Genomic DNA, 13,420 nt, shown 5'->3' with positions numbered 1-13,420 from the left:
CGACCTAACCTGGTCTCACAACGACACCAGTTTCGTCAACAGGTAGACCAGCGTCTCCACGTCCTGGGAAGATTGAGGCCAGCAGAGCTTCCTCAGCCCTGATTGTAACTACAGGAGCCCCACTGAGAGTGTTCTACCCACTCGCTTCTCCATCTGCTACAATAATTGCCAGGCCATCTGACCGCAAGACCCTGCAAAGTATCGCGAGGACTGCTGACAGGTAGAAGTTCAGATTCCCAGTGAGCAGCTGATCTTTCAACACTAATAGAATTCAGTTCACTTCCCAATTCGCCTTTCATTTGATCACATATACGGATCGGGAAGAGAACGAGACATCAGGATTGGAAAAATAATTTAAAGAGAGTGGGTGTATTCTCCGCTACACTTCAGGCTGTGGCCACTCCTACACGTTTCTAGTTACATCCAAGGCTCTCCGAAATAACACAGACTAAATATGGAATGAAATCAACGGGTCATCTATGTAGTGTCCCGTCGTGAGACATCAACTGTCCACAGATGCTGCCTGACCTGGTATTCCCAGCATTCTGTGCTCCGGATTTCCAGCATCTGGAGAATTTCCTTTCTTCATGACCGAAGTAACAACCCGAAGAGAAAGACCAGAAAGGCAAAGAGACACAGCGGGTCCTCTTGCGTAAGGCTGGATCAAGAAAAACGCGTTACCACTGGGTTTCTCATTTGTCCTCCCCACCTCTGTGCCTGTCAGGCCCCACCACCAGCCCCTCGGTCCTTGGATCCTCCATCTTCCTCCACCTTTTCTGAACACCTCAACTCTCCCCTCTCCTCTGACTCTACCAACCCCTTCCCCATCTGATCCCAGCTCTCATCCTTGCCGGGTCGTCACCTGACCCAAGATCCACAAACCGGTTTGTCCAGATAGACCCATTTTTTCTGCTTATTCCTGCCATACTGAACATACCACTGCATGCCTCGACACAGTTTTTCCCTATTGGTTCAGTCTCTTCCTACCTCCGACGTGACACGTCACACGCTATTGATCTTTTTAATGATGTCAAATTTCCCGACTCCGATCATATTATTTTTACTATGGATTTCCAGTACCTATACACCTCCAGCCCGCTCCAGGAAGGCTACAAATTTCTCCGTTTCCATCCGGAGACCACACCTAGCCAGCTCCCTTCCACCACCTTTCACCTCCAATTGGCGGAACCTGTCCTCGCTCTTAATAATTTCTCCTTCGGTTCTTCACACTTATAGACAATAGACAATAGACAATAGGAGCAGACGTAGACCATTCGGCCCTTCGAGCCTGCACCGCCATTCTGAGATCATCTACTATCAATACCCGATTCCTGCCTTGTCCCCATATCCCTTGATTCCCCTATCCATAAGATACCTCTCTAGCTCCTTCTTGAAAGCATCCAGCGAATTGGTCTCCACTGCCTTCCGAGGCAGTGCATTCCAGACCCCCACAACTCTCTGGGAGAAGAAGTTTTTCCTTAACTCTGTCCTAAATGACCTACCCCTTATTCTCAAACCATGCCCTCTGGTACTGGACTCTCCCAGCATCTGGAACATATTTCCTGCCTCTATCTTGTCCAATCCCTTAATAATCTTATATGTTGCAATCAGATACCCTCTCAATCTGCTTAATTCCAGCGTGTACAAGCCCAGTCTCTCTAACCTCTCTGCGTAAGACAGTCCTGACATCCCAGGAATTAACCTTGTGAATCTACTCTGCACTTCCTCTAAAGCTAGGATGTCCTTCCTTAACACTGGAGACGAAAACTGTACACAATAATCCAGGTGTGGTCTCACCAGGGCCCTTCAAAGAAAAGGTGTAGCCATGGTCACTCGCAAGAGTGTCAGCCATGCCTGCATTTTTGTCGGCTACGGGGAACGGTCTATGTTCCAAGGCTACATTGGTATCGCTCCCAGCTTTTCCTACGCCACATCAACGACTGCATTGCTGTTGCTTCCAGCACCCATGCAGAACTCAACCAATTCATCTCCTTTGCCTCCAACTTTCACCCTGTCTTCAAATTTACCTGCCCCATATCCAAATCCTGCCCCCCTTTCTCGATCTCTCTATCTTTATCTTTGGAGACATAGACTGCTGTCTAATTATAAACCACAGACTCACAGCTTTCTGGACTATACCTGTTCCCACACTATCACTTGTAAAAATGCCATCCCCTTCTCTCAAACCCTCCGTCTCCGTCGCTGCTCCTCTCAGAATGAGGCGTTTCATTCTAGAACAAAGAAGATACCCTCCGTTTTCATCGAAATGCGTCTCCCTTCCTCTACCATCAACGCTGCACTCAACCGAATCTCTTCCATTTTGCGCACGTCTGCCCTGAACCCATCCTCCCGCAACTCCACCAGTGATAGTTTTCGTCTTGTGCACGCCTGCCACCTCACCGGCCTCGGCGTCCAGAGCTTGATTCTGCGTAACTTCCGCCATCACCAGCGGGATTCCGCCACCAAATACAGCTTTCTCAGCCCCACCCATTTCTGCTTTACGCAACGATCGCTCCCTACGTAAATCACTTTTCCGTTCGTCCCTCTCCCCCGCCTTCTCTCCTGCCACTTACTCTTGCAAGCGAAACCAGTGATACACCTGCCCTTACACCTCCTCCGTCAAAAAGTCCTTCCAGGTGAGGCGACACTTCACCTGTGAGTCTGTTCGAGTCATCGGTGAGTCATTTTACATTTCAGTGAGTCTGCTTCATCGAGCACCTACCAGAAAAAGCGAAATCTCCCAATAGTCACCCATTTTAATTCGGCTTCCCAATCCAATTCCGACAGACGGTGATGGGCCGTTGCAATGAGCGAATAAAGTAAACGCAAGTGCAGGACACAGGCACGGCCATTCAGTTAGGATGCTTATGTGGACGTGAAAGCTGAACAGCAAATAGGAGGGATCTTGCCACGAAACCTTGACACAGAGGGCCCGAGTTTCATAGGGAAACCTTGAAACTGGAGCAAAATTAGAACACACGGTCCTCAGCGGCCGGGAAACGTTAACTGCCACACAGGCAAAGCCAAAGATCTGGAGACTAGTGGTTGTAACGCCGGGGTTCTTATGCGGCAGGTCTTGATGGAAACCAGGTGTGTCGTCATCAGAGGTAAGATAGGGAATTAATCATCGGGACCGAGGTAATAACCCTCCCCCCCCCCCCCCACCGCACGGGAGCCCCAAGAGGAACCATTGGCCATATGTGTTCAAAAGAATTGGGTCAGAATTCCTCCAGTGATCAAGAATACTCAGCTATTCAGTCATAGCTTTTTTTCTCCAGAAACTGTTGACCTGCCGTCTCCCATTAGTTCGCAACTCCTTTACCAATCTAGACCCCATATATCTCTGTCTTAAATGCACCGAATAAGTTCGTCCATTGCCCGCTGCGGCAATCAATCCCAGAAACCATCGTCACCTGACTGAAGATATCCTCTCAGTCAGCCTTTGTTAAAAGGCAGAGCCCTCAGATTCCCGTCTCTCTTAGTAAAGGGAACATCCTCACCACGTCCACTCTAGACACGCTTTTCCGTATTCTTTAATTCCCATTGAGATCCGCCATCATCCTTCTGATCCTCAGCCAGTACTACAAAGGGCCTTTCTAGCATCCCGTGAGCTCCTGTGTTTCAGAGATATCCCCTAACACTAGGGTTCTCCGATTGCTTCAGGAAGTGTGCCTTGATATGTCTAATCCCAGTTACCGTGTGACCCAAATGGGGCGATGATAGGATTTCCCCAGAAACTACAGACGCTGTTGCACGTTGTCTATGGCTACGCAATCCCTTTCAGGGTGATGGGAACCAGCATGATGGAGCTGAGGACGAGCCAGCAAGTTTACAAGTGATGACGGGTATAATATTAACGTAAGGAAGGACAATGCAATTATTGGGTGCAATTGTGGATGGTGCAAAGAGTGAAATTGTAGCACAGAGCCAAAAGTCAATAGTGAAAAGCATGCAGAACTGAAAGCTCTGTATTTGACAGGTGGCAGCGAGTGGGATTACAGGGCACTTTTCTATTTGCCTCCCAACGACTAGTGGTGTTCCTCGGGGGACATAATTGTATACTGTTCACATTATCTGTCAGTGATTTAGATTATAGAATTTCTGGAAAAGTTTGTGAATGATGCAAAGATAGATGGGGTGGAGTAGGTAGGGCTGACGAAGCAATCCAAATGCAGCCGGACTTAAGCAATTGGAAGATTGGACAAAAAAGAGGCAGCTGGAATACAGTTTTGGAATTGTACGATAATGCAATTTGGTAAAAGGAATAATAGTACAGACTAGTATCTAAATGGGAAGAAAGTTTAAACATCACACGTGCAGACGCCTCGTGCAAGGCTCTCAGAAGGTTAATTCACAGCTTGAGTCTTTGGTAAATATGGCAAATGCAATATTAGGATTTATTTCAATGGGAATCAAATATTAAAAGGCAAGGAGATAATGCTGAGGCTCTATGAGACACTAGTCAGGCCGCATTTGGAGTATTGTCAACGCTTTTAACCCCCGTATCTCAGAAAGGATGTTCTGTTATGGAAGAGAGCCCAGAGAAGTTTCACAAAGATGATTTCTGGAGCAGAAGAGTTAACGTGTGAGCAGCGTTCGGCAGGTTTGAGCCTGTACTCACTGGAGTTTTGAAAAATGCGGCGGATTTCATTGAAACCTTCCGAATGTGAGAAGGACTAGAAAAGGAGGATGTGGAAAGGATGTTTCCTGTGGTGGTGGTATCCAACTGATGGACACAGCCGCAAAATTCAGGGGTGATCTTTTAGAAAAGATGTACGAAGGATTTTGTTTTAAACAGAGAGTGAATGTTCTGCCACAGACTGCGGTGGAAGTCAAGGCCTTTGGTATATTTAAGGCGGAAGTTGATAGTTTGCTGATCGTTCAGGGCGTCAAAGGATATGGCGAGAAACCATGTGTATGGGATTGAGTGGTATGCGGGTTCAGCCGTGACTTATGGCGGAGCAAACTCCATGGGCTGAATGGCCTATTTCTGCCCCAATGTCTTATGATCATACGGTCTCATACAAATGCTGAAGAGGGCATGCCGGTGCACAGTCAATGAACAAGCATCTGGGTAACGCTTTCAGCTATTCTGTGCTCGTACATCCCGGTAACAGATAGCTCTTTCGCATTGGTTTCTCGTTAGAATAGTGGTTAGTGTCCCCGTCTATCACGGGGAAGACGCGGGTTAATTTCACCCGACAGAGAAATGTTTCCACGTTAAATGCACTTGCAACTCAAATATTCCAAACAAATTGTGAACCGTTACAGAAGTTGAGTCCGAGTTTGATGTTGATGTGATCATCGTTTTTGGGAATGTGGGACAGCCCAGTCAGCAGTGACAGCGGGAAGGGAGAGTCTGCCGAGAAGAAAAGGAACTTCTTGCTCAGCTTCGTGAAATATCCACTCAGCGACTTCGTATCTAAGAGTCACTTGGCGTGACACGCGATGACAGACGCCGGTGTTTCCGGAAATATTTGCTTCATCCGACACTGTCACATTTTAAATGTTAGACAAAGGCTGTTCTGTGCTCGATTTAAAGGGTGCAATTCAAAGTGTCAGAAAGGAGAGGGCGAGTGAAATCAGTACCTTCACCCAGCTCAAGCCATCTTGCAGAGGCTTCGTGAGAGTCCTTACGTCTAACGGCGAGCTCGGGGCTCAGGAAAAGGTCATCGACCTGAAAAGTGAACTCTGTTTCTGTCTCCACAGACGCTGACTAAGCTGCGTATTATTTCTGGCAGTTTCAACTTTTAATTCAGGAACAGTCCTGTTTCTCTGACCCCGGGATCGGTGCTTTCCTCATCTGTCCTTGGACACAGCGATTACTTCCCAATGTAAAATGTCTTTCTTTGCAGGGTGTGTACTCGTGGCCGAATGTTTTGGCGACGCACTGAGAATCTATTGCTATTTACCTTCTAATTCTGACAAGTATGTGGTTCTAACGTTTTCTGTTTTATGTTGTCCGTCACTATCTGATGAAAACTATTCATGCAGATTGTGAAATCCGAATCAGAGCATCGATTACTAGTCACCATCCCCCAACGCCGGAATGGGCAATTTATTAAAACCTTCTCCAGCTTGTCTCTGTGGCGCAATCGGTGAGCGCGTTCGGCTGTTAACCGAAAGGTTGGTGGTTCGAGCCCACCCAGGGACGCTGGTGAACCGACAGCTTTTGTTGTGTATTGGATTGACAACTGGGAAACGGTGCCGTGTCCAGCGCTCCCTGCTACTGCCGCATCACGTTCAGTCGGGATTAAAATTGTTTGAGGTACGTACCGAGATACAGTGAAAAGCTTCTTTTTCACACTGTTCCTGGAGATCAAACCATTACACAGTGCATGGAAAGGGAACAATGTAAAGCAATAACAGAATGCAGAATAAAATGTAACAGCGACAGATAAAGCACAGTGAGATAAATAATCAGGTGCAGCATCATAATGAGGTTGATTGGGAAACGCTGTTCTGGCCGGTAGAGGGCGGTCCCTGCTGCTGCCGGACCGAGTTCAGTGGGAATTAAAATTTTGTAACTTACAGAGATAGAGTCCTCGGGTACAGAGAAAACTTGTCTTTCATTCTGTTCCTATGTTTCTGGAAGTGCATATAGTGGACGACCTAACCTGTTCTCTCAACGACACCAGTTTCATCAATAAGCAGACCAGAGTCTCCACATCCTTGGAACATTGAGGCCAGCAGACCTTCCTCAAACCTCGTTATAACTACAGGAGCCCCACTGAGAGTGTTCTACCCACTCGCTTCTCCATCTGGTACAATAATTGCCAGGCCATCTGATGACAAGACCCTGCAAAGTATCGCGAGGACTGCTGACAGGTAGAAGTTCAGTTTCCCAGTGAGCTGCTGATCTTTCAACTTTGTCGGAATTCAGTTCACTTCCCAATTCGACATTCAATTGATCACATATACGGATCAGGAAGAAAACGAGACATCAGGATTGGAAAAATAAATAATTTAAAGAGTGTGGGTGTATTCTCCGCTACACTTCAGGCTGTGGCCACTCCTAGTCACATCCAAGGCTCTCCGAAATAACACAGACTAAATATGGGATGAAATCAACAGGTCATCTATGTAGTGTCCCGTCGTGAGACATCAACTGTCCATAGATGCTGCCTGACCTGGTATTCCCAGCATTCTGTGCTCCGGATTTCCAGCATCTGTAGAATTTCCTTTCTTCATGACCGAAGTAACAACCCGAAGAGAAAGACCAGAAAGGCAAAGAGACACAGCGGGTCCTCTTGCGTAAGGCTGAAACAGGAAAAACGCGCTGCCGCTGGGATTCTCATTTGTCCTCCCCACCTTTGTGTCTGTCAGGTCCCACCACCAGCCCCTGGGTCCTCGGATCCTCCATCTTCCTCCACCTTTTCTGAACACCTCAACTCTCCTCTCTCCTCTGACTCTACCAGCCCCTTCCCCATCTGATCCCAGCTCTCATCCTTGCCGGGTCGTCACCTGACCCAAGATCCACAAACCGGTTTGTCCAGATAGACCCATTTTTTCTGCTTATTCCTGCCATACTGAACATACCACTGCATGCCTCGACACAGTTTTTCCCCACTGGTTCAGTCTCTTCCTACCTCCGACGTGACACATCACACGCTATTGATCTTTTTAATGATGTCAAATTTCCCGACTCCGATCATATTATTTTTACTATGGATTTCCAGTAGCTATACACCTCCAGTCCGCTCCAGGAAGGCGACAAATCTCTTCGTTTCCATCCGGAGACCAGACCCAGCCAGCTCCCTTCCACCACCTTCCACCTCCAATTGGCGTAACCTGACCTCGCTCTTAATAATTTCTCCTTCAGTTCTTCACACTTATAGACAATAGACAATAGGTGCAGACGTAGACCATTCGGCCCTTCGAGCCTGCACCGCCATTCTGAGATCATCTCCTATCAATACCAGATTCCTGCCTTGTCCCCATATCCCTTGATTCCCCTATCCATAAGATACCTATCTAGCTCCTTCTTGAAAGCATCCAGAGAATTGGCCTCCACTAACTTCCGAGGCAGGGCATTCCAGACCCCCACAACGCTCTGGGAGAAGAAGTTTTTCCTTAACTCTGTCCTAAATGACCTACCCCTTATTCTCAAACCATGCCCTCTGGTACTGGACTCTCCCAGCATCTGGAACATATTTCCTGCCTCTATCTTGTCCAATCCCTTAATAATCTTATATGTTGCAATCAGATACCCTCTCAATCTGCTTAATTCCAGCGTGTACAAGCCCAGTCTCTCTAACCTCTCTGCGTAAGACAGTCCTGACATCCCAGGAATTAACCTTGTGAATCTACTCTGCACTTCCTCTAGAGCTAGGATGTCCTTCCTTAACCCTGGAGACGAAAACTGTACACAATACTCCAGGTGTGGTCTCACCAGGGCCCTTCAAAGAAAAGGTGTAGCCATGGTCACTCGCAAGACTGTCAGCCATGCCTGCATTTTTGTCGGCTACGGGGAACGGTGTGTGTTCCAAGGCTACACTGGTATCGCTCCCAGCTTTTCCTACGCCACATCAACGAATGCATTGCTGTTGCTTCCAGCACCCATGCCGAACTCAACCAATTCATCTCCTTTGCCTCCAACTTCCACCCTGTCTTCAAATTTACCTGCCTCATATCCAAAACCTGACCCCCCCCCCCCCCTTTCTCGATCTCTCTATCTTTATCTTTGGAGACATAGACTGCTGTCTAATTATAAACCACAGACTCACAGCTTTCTGGACTATACCTGTTCCCACACTATCACTTGTAAAAATACCACCCCCTTCTCTCAAACCCTCCGTCTCCGTCGTTGCTGCTCTCAGGATGAGGCGTTTCATTCGAGAACAAAGAAAATACCCTCCTTTTTCATCGAAATGCGTCTCCCTTCCTCTACCATCAACGCTGCACTCAACCGAATCTCTTCCATTTTGCGCACGTCTGCCCTGAACCCATCCTCCTGCCACTCCACCAGTGATAGTTTTCGTCTTGTGCACGCCTACCACCTCACCGGCCTCGGCGTCCAGAGCTTGATTCTGCGTAACTTCCGCCATCACCAGCGGGATTCCGCCACCAAACACAGCTTACTCAGCCCCACCCATTTCTGCTTTACGCAACGATCGCTCCCTACGTAAATCACTTTTCCGTTCGTCCCTCTCCCCCGCCTTCTCACCTGCCACTTACTCTTGCAAGCGAAACCAGTGATACACCTGCCCTTACACCTCCTCCGTCGAAAAGTCCTTCCAGGTGATGCGACACTTCCCCTGTGAGTCTGTTCGAATCATCAGTGACTCATTTTATATTTCGGCGAGTCTGCTTCACCGAGCACCTACCAGAAAAAGCGAAATCTCCCACTAGTGACCCATTTTAATTCCGCTTCCCAATCCAATTCGGACAGCCGGTGATGGCCGTTGCAATGAGCGAATAAAGCGAACTCAAATGCAGGACACAGGCACGGCGATTCTGTTAGGATGCTTACGCGGACGTGAACGCTGAACAGCAAACAGGATCTTGACACGGAGCCTTGACACAGAGGGACCGAGTTTCATAAGGAAACCTTGCAACTGGAGCAAAACTTAGAACACACGGTCCTAAGCGGCCGGGAAACGTTAATTGCCACACAGGCAAAACCAACGATCTGGAGACTAGTAGTTGTAACGCCGGGGTTCTTATCCTGCTGGTCTTGATGGAAACCAGGTGTGTTGTCATCGGAGGTAATTAGGAGCAAATGGGAAATTACAGGTCGGAAAACCGTGGCACAATCAAAGTAAGTTAGGAGAAAGATAGGGAATTAATGATCTGGACCGAGAGAATACTCCCCCCACCCCACTGGAGCCCCCAGACGAACCAGTGGCCATGTTTTCAAAAAACTGGGTCAGAATTACTTCACTGATCAAGATGACTCAGCTATTCAGTCATAGCTTTTTTTCTAGAAATTCTTGACCTGCCGTCTCCCATTAGTTCGTAACTCCTTTACCAATCTCGACCCCATATATCTCTGTCTTAAATGCACCGAATAAGTTCTTCCATTGCCCGCTGCGGCAATCAATCCCAGAAATCACCGTCACCTGACTGAAGATATCCTCTCAGTCAGCCTTTGTCCTAAGGCAGAGCCCACAGATCCCAGTCTCTCTTAGTAATGGGAACATCCTCACCACGTCCACACTAGACACGTTTTTCCGTATTCTTTAATTCCCATTGAGATCCGATATCTTCCTTCTGATCCTCAGCCAGTACTACAAAGGGCATTTCTAGCATCCCGTGAGCTCCTATGTTTCAAAGATATCTCCTAACACTAGGGTTCTCCGATCGCTCCAGGAAGTGTGCCTTGATATGTCTAATCCAAGTTACCGTGTGACTAAAATGGGGCGATGATAGGATTTCCCTAGAAACTACAGACGCTTTTACACGTTGTCTATGGCTACGCAATCCCTTTCAGGGAGATGGGAACCAGCATGATGGAGCTGAGGACGAGCCAGCAAGTTTACAAGTGATGACGGGTATAATATTAACGTAAGGAAGGACAATGCAATTATTGGGTGCAATTGCGGATGGTGCAAAGAGTTAAATTGTAGCACAGAGGCAAAAGTCAATAGTGCAAAGCATGCACTACTGAAGGTTCTGTATTTGAATTCGCGTAGCATTCAGATTAAAGTGGACGAACTCCTGACGCAATTAGAGATTGGTCGGTATGACATTGTGGGCATCACCTTGTCGTGGCTCAAAGAAAACAATAAATGGGATTTTAACATCAAAGGATATATTTTATATCGAAAATACAGGCAGGAAGTCCTAGGCTTCGTTGGTAAGAAAGAGATGACAGAGGGTCAAATAATGTTGATTCTCTGTGGGGGGGGGGGGGAGGGTAAGCAACTGAAGGGTAAAAAAGAGTCTAATATGGGAATCATATATTAGCCTCGAAATAGTAACCAAGATGTGGTGTTGAGATTGTAAGGGGAGCTGGAAAGAGTGCATAACCAAGAGTGTTGGGGAGCACTTCGGGTCCAGTGATCACAATAGCATTAGCTTCAATATAATTATGGAGAAGGACAGGACTGGACCTAGAGTTGAGATTTTTGATTGGAGAAAGGCTAACTTTGAGGAGATGCGCAGGGATTTAGAGAGAGTGGAATGGGTCAAGTTGTTTTATGGGAAGGATGTAATAGAGAAATGGAGGTCATTTAAGGGTGAAATTATGAGGGTACAGAATCTTTATGTTCCTGTTCGGTTGAAAGGAAAGGTTAAAGGTTTGAAAGCGCCATGGTTTTCAAGGGATATTAGAAACTTGGTTCGAAAAAAGAGGGATGTCTACAATAGATATAGGCAGCATGGAGTAAAGGAATTGCTCGAGGAATATAAAGAATGTAAAAGGAAACTTAAGAAAGAGATTAGAAAAGCTAAAAGAAGTTACGAGTTTGGTTTGGCAAATAAGGTGGAAGTAAATCCGAAAGGCTTCTACAGTTATATTAAAAGCAAGAGGATAGTGAGGGATAAAATTGGTCCCTTAGAGAATCAGGGTGGTCAGCTATGTGTGGAGCCGAGGGAGATGGGAGAGATTTTGAACGATTTCTTCTCTTCGGTATTCACTAAGGAGAAGGATATTGAATGGTGTAAGGTGTGGGAAACAAGTAAGGAAGTTATGGAACCTATGACAATTAAAGAGGTGGAAGTACTGGCGCTTTTAAGAAATTTAAAAGTGGATAAATCTCCGGGTCCTGACCGGATATTCCCCAGGACCTTGAGGGAAGTTTGTGTAGAGATAGCAGGAGCTCTGACGGAGATCTTTCAGATGTCATTAGAAACAGGGATTGTGCCGGAGGATTGGCGTATTGCTCATGTTGTTCCATTGTTTAAAAAGGGTTCTAGAAGTAAGCCTGGCAATTATAGACCTGTCAGTTTGACATCAGTGGTGGGTAAATTAATGGAAAGTATTCTTAGAGATAGTATTTATAATTATCTGGATAGACAGGATCTGATTAGGAGTAGCCAGCATGGATTTGTGCGTGGAAGGTCATGTTTGACAAACCTTATTGAATTTTTTGAAGTAGTTACGAGGAATGTTGACGAGGGTAAGGCAGTGGATGTAGTCTATATGGACTTCAGCAAGGCCTTTGACAAAGTTCCACATGGAAGGTTAGTTAAGAAGGTTCAGTCGTTAGGTATTAATGCTGGAGTAATAAAATGGATTCAACAGTGGCTAGATGGGAGATGCCAGAGAGTAGTGGTGGATAATTGTTTATCGGGATGGAGGCCGGTGACTAGCGGGGTGCCTCAGGGATCTGTTTTGGGGCCAATGTTGTTTGTAATATACATAAATGATCTGGATGATGGGGTGGTAAATTGGATTAGTAAGTATGCTGATGATACTAAGGTAGGAGGTGTTGTGGATAATGAGGTGGGTTTTCAAAGCTTGCAGGGAGATTTATGCCGGTTAGAAGAATGGGCTGAACGTTGGCAGATGGAGTTTAATGCTGAGAAGTGTGAGGTTCTACATTTTGGCAGGAATAATCCAAATAGAACATACAGGGTAAATGGTAGGGCATTGAGGAATGCAGTGGAACAGAGAGATCTAGGAATAACAGTGCATAGTTCCCTGAAGGTGGAGTCTCATGTAGATAGGGTGGTGAAGAAGGCTTTTGGAACGCTGGCCTTTATAAATCAGAGCATTGAGTACAGAAGTTGGGATGTAATGTTAAAATTGTACAAGGCATTGGTAAGGCCAAATTTGGAATATTGTGTACAGTTCTGGTCACCGAATTATAGGAAAGATATCAATAAATTAGAGAGAGTGCAGAGACGATTTACTAGGATGTTACCTGGGTTTCAGCACTTAAGTTACAGAGAAAGGTTGAACAAGTTAGGTCTCTATTCATTGGAGCGTAGAAGGTTGAGGGGGGATTTGATCGAGGTATTTAAAATGTTGAGAGGGATAGATAGAGTTGACGTGAATAGGCTGTTTCCATTGAGAGTAGGGGAGATTCAAACGAGAGGACATGATTTGAGAGTTAGGGGGCAAAAGTTTAAGGGAAACACGAGGGGGTATTTCTTTACTCAGAGAGTGATAGCTGTGTGGAATGAGCTTCCTGTAGAAGTAGTAGAGGCCAGTTCAGTTGTGTCATTTAAGGTAAAATTGGATAGGTATATGGATAGGAAAGGAGTGGAGGGTTATGGGCTGAGTGCGGGTAGGTGGGACTAGGTGAGATTAAGAGTTCGGCACGGACTAGGAGGGCCGGAATGGCCTGTTTCCGTGCTGTGATTGTTATATGGTTATATGGTTATATAAGGGTAACGTCTCAATGTAATGGGGGACAAATAGGCAAGGGGATTGGGAAAGACAACTTGGTGTCGGATCGCAAGAGAAGGAATTTATTATATGCCACCGAGATAGCTTTTTAGGGCTGCATGTGCTTGTGCCTACTCGGGAAAA

The 13,420-nt window shown here is 46.4% G+C and overlaps 1 protein-coding gene and 1 non-coding gene across 2 annotated transcripts in view; one reads left to right on the top strand and one right to left on the bottom strand.

The window, feature by feature from the left end:
- LOC140732891 (uncharacterized) overlaps positions 1-13,420 on the bottom strand; it is a 795,520-nt gene that overhangs the window by 719,859 nt on the left and 62,241 nt on the right. The window lies entirely within an intron of this gene.
- Positions 6,081-6,154, top strand: trnan-guu (transfer RNA asparagine (anticodon GUU)). The gene has a single exon. It is a non-coding gene; the product is annotated as a tRNA-Asn (tRNA).

The sequence above is a fragment of the Hemitrygon akajei genome, chromosome 9 (genome assembly GCF_048418815.1).
Source record: "Hemitrygon akajei chromosome 9, sHemAka1.3, whole genome shotgun sequence".
NCBI classification, from domain to species: Eukaryota; Metazoa; Chordata; class Chondrichthyes; order Myliobatiformes; family Dasyatidae; genus Hemitrygon; species Hemitrygon akajei.
Note: the sequence above shows the minus strand (reverse complement) of the source record. Positions and strands in the feature narration are given on the sequence as shown.